Raw genomic sequence first — 12,729 nt, forward strand, 5'->3', positions numbered from 1 at the left:
ATTCATTCAAAAGAAAATGAAACAAGTTCACTGCAAACCAAGGGAGAATCGGAGTCGGCACTGGGCGAGGCTCTGATCTCTGTCCAAACCAGTGGTCTTACAGGGGCTGGTGAGCATGATTGTACGCTCTCCATCGTGCCAGTTCATGTCAAGCCTAAGAAGGGGCATGAAACAATGATTACTTACGCCTTCCTGGATCCTGGGAGCTCCGCCTCATTCTGCACAGAGAGGCTGATGAACAGGTTGAATCTCAGGGGAAGAAGAACAGGCATTCTCCTTCGGACTATGGGTCAGGAGAAGGTCGTTGAAAGCTACGTTGTCTCAGATCTGGAAGTGGCTGGATTGGATAGCGATTGTTTTTGTGATCTGCCTGATATCTTCACACAGAAAAACATGCCAGTTCATCGAGGTAACATTCCTCGACAGAAAGACCTCCAAAGGTGGCCACACCTGAAACACATACAAATAACAGAGATTGATTCAGAGATTGACCTGTTGATTGGAACAAATGTTCCCGAGGCACTGGAGCCATGGCAAGTTGTTCGGAGTGTTGATGGAGGCCCATACGCGGTTAAAACCATGTTGGGCTGGACCATAAATGGACCTCTCGGAGGAGAGGGAAGTAGTGCAGCTATTTGTGGACAGCCGCATGTCACAGTCAATATGGTCAGTCCAGAGGCCATGAAGAGAGTGAGAGAGGCCCAGTTGCTCATTTCTGCTGCTATTGAACCTGGACACAAAGACAGCAAAAGGAAGCATTCTCGCTCTCGGTCCCAGTCCAGAAGAAGAAGGTCCAGGTCTCGTTCAAGATACAGGCGAACCAGGAGCAGATCAAGGCGTAGATCAAACTCAAGAAACAGAAGGCCCTCCAGAAGTCCACGTAGGAGACATACCCACTCTCGAGACAAGGGACGAAGATGTCGAAGCAGGTCCAGAGAAAGAAAGAAGAAAAAAAAATCCAAAACACCACCCAAAAGCTACAGCACAGCCAGGCGGTCTCGCAGCATCAGCCAGAGACGCAGGAGAAGTCGCAGTGCCAGCAGATTTCCTCCTAAGAAGTCTCCTAAAATGAGAACCTCTCCAACTCCATCTCCTCGAAGATGAAAGAAGAAAAAGAGTAAGAAATCTGAAAGCAAAAAGTTGAAGAAGGATGAGTCCTCAAGCAGTGAACTCTGCAGTGATAAAGAGCGCATCCGTGAAGAACGAGAGCTATCCACCAGCAAGAAAAAGAAAAAGTAAAGACAAAGAACGGGAGCGAGAAAGGAAATCCGAAGGCAAGAAAGCAGATGTGAAGATCACCAGAGATTATGATGAAGAAGAACAAGGGTATGACAGCGAGATAGAAGAGGACTGGTGCGTGAGGTGCGGATCAAGACAAAGACCAGCTATCTGGACAGACCTATTACAAAGGTTTGCCTTCTACAGGAAACAGAAGATCCATGAGGACGTGCAGCTGACCTTTGAACTTCATAGACTTTGACCTTGACATTGTCTTATGAATTGACACTGTCACATGGACTTTGGACTATTTTTTGTTTTGGCCTAAAGAAGAAAAGGACATTCAAAGGAACTGTATCTTTCTCTCTAAAGTTTTTCTTGTATATAATGTGTAGTGGTGTAATTATTATTGGAATAATTAAGGGGCTGGAATGTAGGAGCCATAATTCTCCTCTGCTTTTATGTTGATGGTCTCGTATTGCACCTGCACATTTCATTGACACTTTGGGTGGTGGGCGTGTTCACCGGGGCATGGGCGGTACCAGCAAGAATAGTATTTCATTCATTACCTTCACCTGGTCAGGGTTTGACAGAGAAGGGGTGAGCTCGAGGAGGTGATATTTTTCTGTTGACCGCACTCACGCACTCACGCACGCAAATGTTGTCTCAGTAACTGGTACCTGAAGCATTTTAACGTGTTTGCAAGGAGAAGAATAAATGTTCAGACGCATCATTGGAGTGGAACTGAATTCTTTACAACAAGCGCGTCACAGTGTTTCCTCCCCTGCTTAGTCCCTCGCGGCCTTTTTTTGGGACTAACAACAGCCGCAATAGTGCCCATGTATCAAGCAAAAGAAACCTGTGATCCATGATAGAGCACCAATGGGCAACATCACAACCACTGCACCTCTTGAGCTTGTGTCTATTGATTACATGCACTTGGAGAAGAGCAAGGGGGGATATGAATACATCTTAGTAGTTATAGACCAATTCACCCGATTTGCCCAAGTGTATCCCACCAAAAATCAGGCAGAACAGCTGCAGAGAGAATATTCGGTGACTTCTTCACTAGGTTTGGATTTTGTTCCCGTCTACACCACGACCAGGGGAAAGAATTTGAGAACAGCCTGTTTAAGACCCTGCAGCAGCTGTCTGGGGTGGGTCACTCCAGGACAACCCCGTATCATCCTCAAGGAAACCCTGCAGAGAGGTTCAATCGGACATTGCTTCAGATGCTGAGAACACTGCAGGAAGAGGAAAAAAAACAACTGGAAGGATCATTTACCACAGGTGGTGCACGCATATAACTGCACTAGACACGAGGCTACAGGCTTCTCACCCCATTATCTCATGTTTGGGCTCCACCCCCGCCTCATCATAGATCAGCTATTTGGTCTTTCTACTGAAGAGGAAGGTGAAACACCACAAAGGTACGCTGACAAATGGGCTACGAGAATGAAAGAGGCCTACCAAATTGCATCTGAGAACGGCCAACAGTCCAGTGCACGAGGAAAGAAACACTATGACCGCCATGTGAAGGGAGTTGTTGATTTCAGCTTTGTCTTCGGGAAGGCTAGATTAGCCCCCCAACCAGAGATTACCGTCCCTAGGTTGGAGTTATGTGCAGCAGTTCTTGCTGTCGAAATTGCAGAGCTTGTGGTGGAGGAAATGGACCTGATGTTCGACCGACAGTAAAGTGGTGTTGGGATACATTCAGAACCAAGCCAGATGGTTCTACGTGTATGTAAATAACAGAGTCCAGCGGATTCGACAGTCTTCAGCTCCAGAACAGTGGCGATACGTTCCCACAGAACATAACCCAGCCGACCATGGGTCCAGGTCAGTCGCTGCAGCCTCCCTTAGCACCACAACTTGGTTGTCTGGACCAGCTTTCCTTCATTAGAAAAGAATAGATTTTATTGTCATTGTGCTCAAGCCACAATGAGATTGGTTGGGATGTTCCCACCAAAGTGCAAAGGAAGCAAAAAAATAAAATAAAATAAATATGAAAAGCACTGTCTAAAAACATAAAAGCAGTACAAACAATACAAAACAAACTCCCACATCATTCAAAAAGATACACCTGTTATGTTATGTTATGTATTATTTAACAGTCTGATGGCCCAGGGATAGTAGCTGTTCTTGAGTCTGTTTGTCCGCTGCCTCAGGACTCTGTACCTCCTGCCGGAGGGCAGCAGGTCAAAAAGAATGTGCCCGGGATGAGATGGGTCCTTCAAGATCCTTCTAGCCCTTTTCAGCCCCTGGGAGTCTGCAAAGTCATTTAGGGAGGGCAGGGGGCGGCCGACGATCTTCTGGGCCGCTTTTATGATCCCCTGCAGAGCTGTCTTGTCCTTCATAGGGAGGCCGGCATACCACACTGTGATGCCAAAAGTCAGCACACTCTCCACTGCCGACCGGTAGAAGCACCGCATGAGCTCGGGCTGCACGTTGCACTTCCTGAGCAATCTCAGGAAATGCAGTCTCTGCTGGGCTTTGCTGACCACCGCTGCTGTGTTGGTGTGCCATGCCAGGTCATCAGACACATGGACTCCCAGGAACCTGAAGGAGGAAACTCCTTCAGGCTTCAGAACCCATCTTTACACTTCTCTGAACTTAAAGAAACTTTTGACCTCATCAACCCTCTTGCTGATAGTGAAATACGTCCACTGGTAACAACTAGTGCCACAGAAGTTTAAAAAGAACAAGAAGAATAGCAATTTAATACCTTTTTCACTACCTTCAAATTTTTTTTAAAAACAGTCACAACATTAAGTGTTAATCCTTTTAACAATAATACAGATTTTGGCCTATAGAACACTATACAGAACAGATTTATAGACTCATTGATGTTGACCAAATGTTTCACATTTATTTCACTTTGTGAATGACAATAAAATAGACTGCATAACATGTGAAATACTGATAATTCCAGCACACTGGCGGGCATTCAAAACATGAACAATTTGTGCATGTCAAACTGGTATTAGCTTTCTGAACTGGTGAACTGCTAATTAACATAAACCTGTGCTATAGGGCTAATATGACCTCAAGAGCACAAAAAAATTATGGCAAGTGTCTTAGTTGCATTGCCTTTTATTCAATTGTTTTGTCCATTTTAATCAGCTCCTCTTTTTTCTCTTTGTATCTCTTTCTGAGTGTATTTGATTTAGTGATTAGCTGGGCCATTTTTGACCCAGCTGTCCCCTCTGCCTCCTCAGCCAACTTGTTGGCATCATTTTCTTTTTTTTTTTTTTTTTTTTACCTTGTCTGCACACATATTATTGATTGATACCATGACGGTAGAAACCAAAAGTGTATATATGTGCATTATTACATTATTACTATATTTAATATATATACATATATATACGCACACATATGCGTACACATACATAAATATACACATACAAACCCAGTGTTTTTTTTTTTTGTTTTTTGTTTTTTTTTTGGGGGGGGGGGGGGGGTGACGACATCCACTGCCAATCCAGGAAGCAGGAACACACGGAGACACACGTCAAGCACTGGAAATCTGCAACAAAAAAAAAAAAACACAAACAAAGCACGAAACCGGCACGGAGCCAACCAAAACAATAACAGCAATCGACCTAAATCTTGAGATCTGATCGCAGTCTGAGCTAAGCTATCGCTACCGCTACCTAAACCCAAAAACTAGAGAGCCAGCATGCAGGTGAACAAGCCAGTGTGTATGTCTATGTGTGTGTGTGTGTATGTATATGATCATGCGTGTGTGTGTGTGTGTGTGTGTGTGTGTGTGTGTGTGTGTGTGTGTGTGTGTGTGTGTGTGTGTGTGTGTATATGCATGTGACTAAGTGACTATATGTGTGTGTGTGTGTGTGTGTGTGTGTGTGTGTGTGTGTGTGTGTAATAAACCAAACAAAGCTCCACCTGAAGTGTATCTATAGTGGGGGAGGGGGGGGAGCAACCCCGCCACCCGCGAGACCAGAGGCCGACATGGAAGAGCCCGGAACCCAGGCCACCGGCAACCCCACAGAGGGGAGAAGTAGGAGGGAGGCAACCCACCGCCTGCGAGCCCCCCCCCCCCCCCCCCCCCCGGCGGCGGCCGAGGGGGCCCGCGGGCGGGGCCCCCACGGCGCGGGAAGAAGCAGCCAGGGATCCCGCGGCGGCGGACCACGACCCAGGCAATCCCCGGCCACCCGGTCCGGGCCGGACACGCGGCCAGGAGGCCCTCACCCTTCAGGCCAACGACCCCCACCCGGCAGGGGGCCAGCCTGCCCGGAGAGACAGAGCCGCCCCGGCCGCCGACGCGGGCAGGCGCACCCGTCCCCCACGAAAGTGGCCCTCCAAGACCAGAGGGGCACCCCGCCGCAGAGGCAGCGGGGGGGACCGGAGACGGGCCCGGAGAGAGGGAACCCCCCAACAAGGCGACACCCGTGCAGGCCCGACAACGGAGGGCCCCAGACCCAGGCATCCCATTCATTCATCCATTCACCTATCCGATACCTATACTAATAATAATATAATATACTATACATAATAATAATACTAATAATAATAATAATAATAATAATAATAATAATAACCATCTTTGTATAATATAATATTCATAAATTATTAAGTTTTGATGTCCTGCCAATGGAGGCTCAGATCCTCCTGGCATCATTTTCAAGAATGGTGGAAACATCATCCAGGACTTTTCGGTGCCGTCGGAGCTCCTCCAGTCCTTCCTCTGCAGCCTTCCTTTTCACTGTCTGAGCAGCACTCTCTTTCTTTTTGCCCTCTTGCTCAAGGTGTAGCCTGTACTGAGATCTTGCTGAGGCAACAGAGGCCAGCAGGTCCTTGGTTAAGGACACTTTGAGGACACCACCACAGCTATTGGCAATATCTTCTTACCAGCTGGGATGCCACCTGTCAGCCGCTTGCCCTGGAGGAACGTTTGAACTATTCCTTTCATCTGCCTGATGCACCAATAAGGATCTCTGTGCATGTTTGCTGGATCCAAGCAAGCAATCTGCCTGACCACCGGGAATTTCAGGGGGCTTTTTTCCTGTAGCTTCATAAGCACCTTAACCAGGCTCTGCAAACATTCTCACCTGAAGTTGAGCACAGAAAGCTCACCAACCTTGCATCCTGGTTTGCTCTGAAGGCCCTAACAAATGACAAACAATAATCAGTGTTCACTGCAAATGCTCTAGAAAATCATCTTTTTTACTTTTTTATCCCAACTTCTTTTTCTTAGTGCTATTATTATGATTATCAGTAGTAGTAGTAGTAGTAAATGACAGAAGTAAATTTTACAACAAACATCCTGGTTCATTATACAGCCAAAACACATGTGCATCTCTGAAAAAAAAAAAAATTACCTTGATGGCAGATTCAGCACCCAGGCCTAATTCTACACTCTTAGGGGAGAGCAAGTTCTTCACATCCGTCAGGTGTCATCAAGAAGGGGTTGAAAGTCCTAGTAATTGCCAGAAAGAACTGGAGTTTTGCAATGATGAAAGGATCCTTTTGAGCTGATACTATGGTATCATATGAAGCTGTGCAGGGGACTGGAACTCTCTTTTTCTCCGCCGCATCCACATACTCCTTAAGCACTGGCCAAACTTCAACTGCTCTCTCTGCTACAGGAAGGTTTTCGATCCATCTATGGCCAGAAAATGGTAAGGGAAACCGGGTGGACCCTGTCAGGGTGGTAAAATCTTCTCTCCGAGCAGGAACATTACGAAAGAGGAAGTGCATGGCTCGCAGAAGTTTTTCCAACTGCCACATAGTGAAGCCTGCCTTTAAAGCGTTGTGGAGGGTATGAAGTCCACAGCTTCCAAAAGTGACAATCTGAGCACCTCCGTAAAGCTCTGCATGCTCTTTCTGGAGAAGATCCACCATCTTGAAATTCACATTGGGGCCATCCATGCCAACTGAGTAGTTCCCTCATATTCAGTTGTTTGACACATTCCTATGAATTGATACAGGAGAAAGTCAGTTTCAAAAATAACAGATACAATAAAATAGATGAACATTCACAAAGCCTGGCACTTGGGGCTACAGAGAAGCATTACTGCATGCACATTTGATTTAAATTATAAGTTGGTGTGTTAACAATGAATTATTTTGTAGTGTTTAACCCAACAGCAAAACTAACGTAATAGGTTACTGAATTTGCTCAATTTAATCCTTTTACAATAAGTTTGCTAGCATTGTCCTATAAGACATAGTAAATATCTCTTCAAAGTAGAAAAATATTTATTTTATGAGAGACAGAGACAGACACAGAGAGAGAGACAGAGACTGAATGATATATTATAATAAATGTATGTATGTAAATAGCCTAATCAGAATCATAATGTATATATCCCTATTCCTATGTGAGTGTGTTGGGAGACGTGTGAGGTTAACTTACCTTGATATGATGCAACAAGTCATCGGCCCGTCCATGTGCCAGGAACTGTGATCCAAAATATCTTGATTGAACACTGTCATTCTCCCAGTATCGTACATGGATGTCAAGTTGCTTTGTCTTCTACGCCTGATTGAGACTCTCGTCGAACATCAACATGTATGGCCCAGCTTCGTTGATCCTGTCGACAAGCTGTTTTTTGAAAAACTGCGCCAATCCAAACTTGACCACGTACCCAGTCTTGTCCTTTCCACAGGTAAACGTCTTCGCAATGTCAGAGTCGGGAAACATTGCTCTAAATACATCCACCACTCCTTCATTTGAGTGGAAAGAGTGGTGTTTGATAGCAGCGAAGGAGAACAAACCGCCTCAGTAGACTCTTAAAGGAGCAGCGTTAATGCTGGCTTGACACGTGGCACTCGCCTGTGGTGGTGGTGGTGTAGCAGCACACAAAGTCCAAACATTCAGAGTTGACTGCTGTCGCCGACCACGCATTGCATTCGTGTGTTTGGACGACTCCATGTGTGACCGAAGCGCGTTAGCTCCCAATTGACGCATTTATCGTTTTTTTACAAACAAAACAATAAGCTTGCCGGTTATTTCCGAGGACAGGTCTCCATTCCTTATATGTCGGGTCTTGCATCCAGCTGTCCGCAAATTTGCATTTGCCCATTACGATGAAGAAGTTGTCTGCCCATTGAAGTGAGAAAAGCGGGAGTCAGTCCACGGAGCTGTTGAGCTAGAGCGCGCGCGGAGTATATCGACCACTGAATATGACATTGCATCAAACGTACAAAATAGAAGATCTTTGATTGTGTGCTGATGCCCACTCCAACGTGAACTTTAACAGAACAGATTTCGATCAAAATAGGACGACTCGTAGTCTGAAAAAATAATACCAATTTCTTTTAAATAATACCTCTGACAGTGAATCTAACACTTTTAATGGCCTTAAATTTGGCAATTTTCATTTATCACTTTTTAATACTTTTTAAACCACGCGGAAACCCTGACCTGATGAGCACAGAAAGGTTTAAGCATTTCTCTGCATGGAGCACACTCATGCCATCAGTTGCACGCCTAATCCACATAGCTCGTTCCTTCACTCAGCTTACGCCAGACAATGCCTGCCGTGGATGGCACATCTGTCATTCAGGCCCTACGAAGGGAAGAGCTTGAGAAAGCTAAGATCATTGTGATCAAAAGTGTACAACATGAGTGTTTCCTCAAATAACTTAGGTGCATTGCACTCCTACATGTCACTGGTGGCTTGCTGATTGGGTAACGTATTGCGTCACGCATCGCGTCACTTCCTGGTGTTTGCGGTCTGTTGCTGCTGCACGGCTCAGATCAGATCTCTCCCGACTTTTTATCTAAAACTTAGACTGTTTTCTGGTAAAATAGCACTATATCTGGTACATTACTGTCTTTATTTCAACACTCGCTCATTTTCTCTTCCGTAAACTTTCACTGTCACCAATCACCGATACATTTTCTGTCCGTTAGCCTCCGTTAGCATCTTAGCATGGCCTCTCCGGCTCCCACCGCTTCACCGCTTTCCTGCTCAGTGTGTGAAATGTTTAGTTATTCCTCTGCCTCCTTTAGTGAAGACGGTAAGTGCTTAAAGTGTAGTTTATTTGCAGGGCTGGAGGCGAGGCTCAGTCAGTTAGAGGTCCGGTTCGGCCAACTAAACCATAGTCCGAGAGCCTCCTCAGCTAACCAGGCTAAGCTAGCGGCGGACCGGGCCGTAGCAGCTGAGCGTAGCCGCTCCCCTGCAGCTCCCGAGCAGCCGGCCAGGCAGGGCAGCTGGGTGACGGTTCGGAGGAAGACTAGTCTTAAAGGGCTCACGGAACACCACCACCCGCTTCATGTGTCTAACCGTTTTTCCCCACTCAGCGACACATCTGTTGAGAAACCGACCCTGGTGATTGGAGACTCTATTGTGAGACATGTGAGGCCGACTCCAGAGATCTTAGTTAGGTGCATCCCGGGGGCCAGAGCGGGCGACATAGAAGGAAATTTGAAGCTACTGGCAAAGGGTAATCGTAAATATGGTAAAGTTATCATCAATGTCGGAGCTAACGACTCCCGTCTTCGCCAGTCGGAAGTAACCAGAATGAATATTGTCTCGGTGTGTAACTACGCCAAGACCATGTCGGACTCTGTAGGTTTTTCTGGCCCCCTCCCCAATCTGACCAGCGATGACATGTTTAGTCGCATGCTCTCGCTCCGCCGCTGGTTGTCTCAGTGGTGTTCAGAAAACGACGTGGACTTTATTGACAACTGGGAGACATTCTGGGGAAAGCCCGGTCTGATTAGAAGGGACGGCATTCATCCCACCCGGGATGGTGCAGCTCTTATGTCTAGAAATCTGGCCAATGTTATTAGACACTCCCCCTGACAATGCAGGGTCCAGGCCAGGATGCAGAGCTGTAGTTTAACACACTTCTCTGCTGCTTCTCGAGGACCAACGCCTGCCAACAAAACTATAGGATTGCATTATGTAATTAGCGACTCTAAAACTGTAGGATTACATGATATTGGCGACTCTGGCCAGGTGCCTAGCAAAATAGAAGTGGTTGCAGTTCCCCGCCCTCCAAAAGTTCACCAGGTGCAGCGTTATAGAGGCGTTAACCAAGATAACCTTGTAAAAATTAAAACCAATGTACATTTGGTACCAATTACAGACCGAAAAATTAGATGCGGACTACTAAATATACGATCATTAAGCTCCAAGTCTCTGTTAGTAAATGATATAATTACAGAGAGCAGGAGTGATATTTTCTGCTTAACAGAAACATGGTTACAGGAGGAAGAGTATGTTAGTTTGAATGAATCAACTCCGCCCGGCTACTTTAATCATCACATTCCTAGAAGCACGGGCCGAGGCGGAGGAGTCGCAGCAATTTATAACTCCGGTCTCCAAACAAAAATTGAACCTAAGTGCAACTATAATACATTTGAAAGCCTCATGCTTGGTCTGAAATTTCCGAGCTGGAAATCAGAGAAGCCAGTTGTGTTAGTGGTAGTGTACCGGCCCCCTGCTGGTGCGTATCTAGAGTTTTTGTCAGAATTTTCAGATTTCCTTTCTGGATTATTGATCAGCACAGATAAATTCATCATAGTGGGTGATTTTAACATTCATATGGATGTTGAAAGCGATAATCTTAAATTAGCCTTCGATTCTCTTCTAGAATCAATGGGTATCTCACAAAAAGTGGATAAACCGACGCACTGTTTTAATCATACTCTCGATCTCGTTCTCACCTACGGTGTTGAAACTGATGGTCTGTTGGTGTCACCTGTAAACTCCCTTTTATCCGACCATTACTTAATAACGTTTGAATTTAATTTTGTTGATGTTGAAGTGCAAAATAGGAGGTATTATTTTAGCAGATGTTTGTCTGATGAAGTTATTGTTAAATTTAGGGAGGCCATTGCTTATCTTACGACAGTGCGAAATAGTGATGTAATCGAGGCCAGTGACCTGGGTTCTACCTCTGCAGATGTTGATTTCCTTGCTAGTAACACTGCTGATTTGTTGCATTCAGCTTTAGATGAAGTTGCTCCTTTGAAAAGGAGGGTTTCTAGCCACAGGAGCTTAACTCCCTGGTATAATTCAGATATCCGCATGTTGAAACAAAACGTGCGTAAAATGGAAAGGAAGTGGTACTCTTGTAGGTCTGTAGACTCTTATCGTGAATGGAAAGATATTCTAATAGTATATAAAAAAGCCATTCGCAAAGCCAGAACAGCTTATTATTCAACGTTGATAGAGGATAACAAAAGTAACCCACGTTTTCTGTTCAGCACTGTAGCCAGGCTGACAAAGAGTCACAACTCTGTTGAGCCGTGCATTCCTGCAGCTCTAAGTAGTGAAGACTTTATGAGCTTCTTTAACAGTAAAATCGCGAGAATTAGAGAAGAAATCAACCAGCCGGTTGTGGGCGTTTCTTCAGCTTTAGCGACTTCCCTACGCTCTTACTTGCCTCTAGACTGTTTTGATCCTATAGACCTCCCTGAGCTGACCTCACTCGTCAATAGAGCTAAGTCAACCACATGTATGTTAGACCCCATCCCGACTCGACTATTCAAGCATATTTTTTCTCTTATTGGTACGACAATACTGGACCAAATTAACCTATCCCTAAGTTTAGGATATGTACCACAGGTTTTCAAAGTCGCAGTAATTAAACCTTTACTTAAAAAACCTTCTCTTGACCCAGACACCTTAGCTAATTATAGACCAATTTCCAACCTTCCATTTGTGTCTAAAATTCTGGAAAAGGCAGTTTCAAGCCAGTTATGTGACTATTTGTATAGAAATGATCTGTTTGAAGTCTTTCAGTCAGGGTTCAGAATGCATCATAGCACAGAGACAGCACTGGTTCGAGTCACGAATGACCTCCTTATGGCCTCAGATAAGGAATTAGTGTCCATACTGGTTCTACTGGACCTCAGTGCTGCTTTTGACACTATAGATCATTTTACTGCACAGGTTAGAGCATGTTGTTGGGATTAAAGGGACAGCTCTATGTTGGTTTAAATCATACCTATCTGACAGGTTCCAGTTTGTTCATGTACATGAGGTTTCTTCGGAACAGTCAAGGGTCTGTTATGGTGTTCCGCAGGGTTCAGTGCTAGGGCCAATCTTGTTCAGTTTATACATGCAGCCGTTGGGAAGTATAATCCAGAATCACGGCATACACTTTCATTGTTATGCTGATGATACGCAGCTCTACTTGTCTATGAAGCCGGATGAAACAGAACCGTTAGTTAAACTTCAGGCATGTCTTAGGGACATCAAGGACTGGATGTCCAGAAATTTCCTGCTTCTAAATTCAGATAAAACAGAGGTTATCATTCTTGGTCCAGAGCATCTTAGGAAGGGATTAGATGGTGTTGCGATGGCTTCCAGTGCAACTGTGAGAAACCTTGGTGTTATTTTCGATCAGGATTTGTCGTTTAAACCATATGTCAATCAGGTTTGTAAAATAGCCTTTTTCCATCTCCGTAATATTGCAAAGATTAGGAAAATCCTCTCGCAGAGTGATGCAGAAAAACTAGTTCATGCGTTTGTATCTTCTAGACTAGATTACTGTAATGTGTTGTTAGCAGGATGTCCAAGTAATTTG

The 12,729-nt window shown here is 45.1% G+C and overlaps 1 pseudogene; it reads left to right on the plus strand.

Annotated features, from left to right (window-relative positions):
* The first annotated feature begins 285 nt into the window (after window positions 1-285).
* LOC133442186 (serine/arginine-rich splicing factor 11-like) lies at window positions 286-1,480 on the plus strand (annotated as a pseudogene).
* The last annotated feature ends 11,249 nt before the right edge of the window (window positions 1,481-12,729 follow it).

Source organism: Cololabis saira, chromosome 4, assembly GCF_033807715.1.
Source record: "Cololabis saira isolate AMF1-May2022 chromosome 4, fColSai1.1, whole genome shotgun sequence".
In the NCBI taxonomy this organism is placed as follows: Eukaryota; Metazoa; Chordata; class Actinopteri; order Beloniformes; family Belonidae; genus Cololabis; species Cololabis saira.